We start from the raw sequence: 5,293 nt of genomic DNA, 5'->3' as shown, positions 1-5,293 counted from the left end.
TCCGCGGCATGTGGGATCTTCCCGGACCGGGGCACGAACCCGTGTCGCCTGCATCGGCAGGCGGTCTCTCAACCACTGCGCCCCCTGAATGGATTTTAGTATTCATAGAGTTGTGTGACCATCATTACAATCAATTTCAGAATATTTTCATTACCCCAGGAAACTCTGTACCTGTGAGCATCACTCCCCGTTTCCCCACAATTCCTCCAGCCCCAGGTAACCACAAATGCATTTTCTGTCTCTGGGAATTTGCCTATTCTGGACTTATATATATGAAATACAACATGTGGCCTTCTTTCACTATGTATGATGTTTTCAAGGGCCATCCATGTTGTAGTATATATCAGCACCTCATTTCTTTTTGTTGCCAAATAATATTCCACTGTATGTTGATATTACATTTTATTTATCCATTCATCACTTTGATGGACATTTGCATTGTTTCCACTGTGGGGCTATTATGAATAATGCTGCTATGAAATTCATGAACAAGTTTGTTGTGAAATATATTTTCTTTAAAATTTTTTTTAATTATAATTTTTTATTTAACTTATTTTTTATTGAAGTATAGAATATATTTTCATTTCTTTTGTGCATATACCTAGGACTGAAATTGTTGGTCATAGTATAACTCTATGGTTAATTATTTGAGTGACTGCCAGACATTTTCTTCAAGGGATCCTTGGAAGCACAAAAGTTTTTAGTTTGATGAGGGTCAAATTATCTGTTTTTTTCTTTTGGTTCTTATGCTTCTGGTGTCATATTTAAGAAACTATTGCCTAACCCAAGACCATGAAGATTTATACCTATGTTTTCTTCTAAGAGTGTTATAGTTTTAGCTCTTACATTTAGATCTTTAGTCAATTTTGAGTTAAATTTTTTGCTTATGGTGTGAGATTGAGTTCCCACTTCATTCTTTTGTATGTGGATATCCAGTTGCCCTGGCACCATTTACTGAAAAGATGGTTCTTTCCTCCATTGAATTATCTTGGCAGTCAATTTATCCCTGTTGAAAAATCAATTTTCCATAAATGTGAGGGTTTATTTCCAGACTCTCAATATTCTTCCATTTACTGCATATATAAACTACTTCTCCACAAATAAACTTGGCATGTGGAGAGCTACATTAATTCTTTCAGGCTACTAGTAAACTACTAGTCCTTGAAGCCCTATAACAACCAGCTTGGAGATTTTAGCTTCGCGTCTCCACAGTAAGGTAAGGGGTTTGCAACAGCGGTGTGGAAACATCCTATTGTCTCATTCCATGCAAGAAGGTGAAGTTCACAGACAGCAGGATTCAGAGCAGCCTTCGTTATATGAGGGTGGAAAGACCAACTCACTTCGCAACAGCTTTTCCAAAATCCAGAGGGAAACCTCAAAGCAGCCTGGTTTCTAAGCACGAGTCAGCTTCCTGATGTGCCCTGTGACTGGCCTTGTCTCCAAAGGGCCCAAGTTTGATTGCACAGGACACCTCTGAGACAGCCAGGTGCAGACGCATCCGGGACAAATGCTCCTGCAGTGAGGCGACAGTCACACCGCTTGCAGCCAGGAGCGCCTCTCCTGTTTTGGGAAACTTGCCAAACACAACTTTTAAGGGAGAAGAAGGAGGCTGCTGCTGGGAACACCTGGTGCTTTTCTATTGTCTGCCAGGAACTTCCTGCCTAAAGCTTGATGGAAATACCATGGATGTTCCTGAGATGGGGCCGGGGGCTGTGCCTGCATGGGCTCATGAATTATCCTGCTTAGAGTTGTTGCCAAAAAGCAACTGAATTTCTTACGCTGTGAACTATTATAACACACACACACACACACACACGCACACACACACACACACACACACACACACGTAGACAAACGGTCCAGGTGTGACAGCCAAGGCTTAGCTCCAGGTAGGCACTCAGCCTTATTTCAGCCCCTGGGTGTGTGCATGTCATTGCTTCTGGGAGAACCACCCTCAGCTCTGTCTACCTCACAGGTTATTCAGGAATCGCGAGGCTGCTCACTTTCGTCAACAGGAATTATTGGCACTGTTGGATTCCCGAAACTCTGAGCTTTGTAATGAGATCTGAAAACTGACCCAACTTAGCAAGAGCCTATCTGATGGGGAAACAAAAGCCATGCACGTATGTATACTCACAGCATCCACAGGTAATTCGCACATCCCACAGGGAAAAAACATGGCCTTAGTCACTCGGAAGAGATTTTCATTTGAGAAATTCTGGCTGGAATGCCCTTCAGCTAAAATAATCCAGCAGATACAGGAAAAGAAGCAGGCGTTCAAGTTCATTTTAGTTTAGCTCAAGGCTGTAATCTGATGCAGTTAGGTGAAGTTTCTTATTCTTGGAAGAACCTAAAACATTTTTAATTGAGGATTTCACATTTAATCACAAAACCCCCAAACTCAGCTGTGCTTTAAAAATTCATTTCAGTGATGATCATTTTGTGATACGTAGAAATATCAAATCACTATGTTGTATACCTAGCACTAACCTAGTGTTGTAAGTCAGTTATACTTCAATTTTTTTAAAATAGGAAGGGAAAAAAGTACATTTCAAAGCACGAGCACATCAGGTAGCGGCTTTCACTCCTTTTTGGTCAAATGTCCTAAAATTCTCTAGTAAGTTACCGGCCACACACACACCCTTCTTTAGGTATGAATGAGAATCAACAAAGCCTACCAACATTTTAAAACCAAGACAAAAAACCTCATTTGTGCATCTCTTAAACTTTCTCTGATTCAGGACCTTTTCACACCCTCCTTACCCCTTGGGCTCGAATGTCACTGCTTATAAACAAACATACAAAAATAAGGAAAAAAGGAAGGAAACGCTGTTGACTTTGGATGGTGGTTGGTTGGGCACAGGACAGTTGGAAACCACAAGGGGAGACAAGATCTGCTGAGCTTTATTTAGCTGACACGCACACACATGTGTACATGTACAAACACACACACAGGAACGTGTTCTGGGGAGAAGAAGCAGTTGTAGGAAAGAGAGGCTCCCTGTCCACCAGCCTCAGGAAAGTGAAGAGCTGGCTTACACCTTCCACTATGCCCGCAGGCCTCAGTTACAGTATTAGTGCCTCAGAGCCCTTAAAAACCCACCGGCTCTTCACTCCTTTCTACCTCAGGCTACAGTCTTCGCTGAGACAGGCTGGGACCTGAAACCTGGGACCTGGGACCCTTTGCTGCAGTGCTTGCACCTGGACAAACGTCTTCTCAAGCAACAAAATACAAAGAAAATATAAGGGACTAAAAATAACTGCGTACACGCACATTTGGGGCAAATTATGAACAACAAGATACAAAAAGACCAAAAACCCAACTGCCACTTTCGAAGAGCCGGGAGCAAAAGCAGGGTATTGTGCATGATCCCTGCACACAGCACCGCCAAGGGGGTGGGCAGACCACCTAAGTCACCCCTCCACCTAACCCCGGGACCCACCCCTATCCTCCCATGTAAGGAACCAGTTTACCACGCCCCCTCAGCGAGTAAGCAAGGGAAGCTGTTACTTGTTTTCTCTCCCTCCTGCTGCAGCATGAGTTCCAGTAAAGCCTTGCCGGAATTTCTTGTCTGGCCTCTGATCAATTTCTATTGATTAAAGAGTCCGAGAACCCTGTTTGGTAACATCACCAGTGCCTTCAGATTTCTTTACCACCCTGCACCTCTTGTCTTTCCTCACCTACCCCACTGATCAGAGCCTTCGCTCTACATCAGCCCTGCTGTGCTCTTTCTGTGTCTCACATTCCTGCCCCTCCAATTATTCCCACTTCGTATGCAATCAGATCCATTTGCTATCCTTTTGTCCTTTGGATTTCATTCTTTTGAGAAATCTATCTAGAATTGTGATGAACTCTCACTGATTAATAAGGGAAATGGATGACTAAATGAGCTCTCAGGGAAATGCAAAAGAGGCTCTAACAATCTTCCCCATCTCAAAATACCCACCATTGTGACCGGGTCCTGCCTTCCCCAAATGACATGCAGGAGATATGTGGAAGAATTTGCAGCTAACAATGGAGTTCTTAATTGGACACTGCCTTTATTATTCCACTATTCTGAGTTTTATTCACGTCCCCAGCTAGATAGAAAATCCCCTGAGGGGCTTCCCTGGTGGCGCAGTGGTTAAGAATCCGCCTGCCAATGCAGGGGACACAGGTTCGAGCCCTGGTCCGGGAAGATCCCACATGCCCGCAGAGCAACTAAGCCCGTGCGCCACAACTACTGAGCCTGCGCTCTAGAGCCCGCGAGCCACAACTACTGAAGCTCGCGCATCTAGAACCCGTGCTCCAAAACAAAGAGAAGCCACCGCAATGAGAAGCCCGCGCACCACAATGAAGAGTAGCCCCCCGTTCGCCGCAACTAGAGAAAGCCCACATGCAGCAACAAAGACCCAACACAGCCAAAACTAAACTAAAATAAACTAAATTAAAGAAAAAGAAAAAGAAAATCCCCTGAATTCTCCAAATAGACCACAAAAGCAACCACTCACCAGTCCCCCCAGAGAGCGGTGGAGGCTCTATCTCAGCCTCCACCTGTCTCTGGGGGCCTGGCAGGATCCTCTTGAACTGCTCTTCCACGTCCACTCTGGCTCCTCGACAGTGCATTCTCCACACGGCCAGGGTTAATGAGACCCAGTCTCTCCATAAGCCCAACCCTTCAATGGGCTCCTATTGCACATGTACAAAAGCTGTAAATCCTTACTACGGGCTACAAAGCCTCCCTGAACTGGCCCCGGTGGGCTCTGTGTCCTCAACTCTGCTCATCCTCTCCATCACCCTCCCCTCTCCAGCCACACTGTCTGTCCTTACTGTCCTCAAACACAGGCACGTTCCCTCCTCAGGACCTTTGCACTTGCCTCCTTCTGTGTCACGTGCTATTCTCCCCAAATATCTGCATGGCTTCATCCTCTCTCACTTCATCCAAGGTCTCCCATAAGCCAACAACTCTCAAGGAGGCCTTCCCTGCCTCTATATAAAGCTGTGCCATAACTATCTGTCCATTTTCCTTTATTATCCTCCCATTTCACTTAGCTAACATTAAGTATTTATACATTTCAAACAAACGCATGCTCACAAGGGCAGGGACGTAGCCTGTCTTCACCATTGGATCCCTAGAGACTAGCCCAGGGCCTAGCACACTGTAGGTGTGAGTGAACGGACACATGTTAAATTGTTTCCCTTTATTGCAGGAATTTTGAGAGGCAAGTAGATCATTGGTTAAGAGTAGGATTTGAAAGCAGGTTGCTCTGGGTTTGAACCTTGCTGTTATTTATAGCTGTGGGACCCTAGCAA

This window comes from Neophocaena asiaeorientalis, unplaced genomic scaffold, assembly GCF_003031525.2.
Source record: "Neophocaena asiaeorientalis asiaeorientalis breed wild unplaced genomic scaffold, Neophocaena_asiaeorientalis_V1.1 scaffold123, whole genome shotgun sequence".
Lineage (NCBI taxonomy): Eukaryota > Metazoa > Chordata > Mammalia > Artiodactyla > Phocoenidae > Neophocaena > Neophocaena asiaeorientalis.
This window is presented reverse-complemented; position numbering follows the sequence as displayed.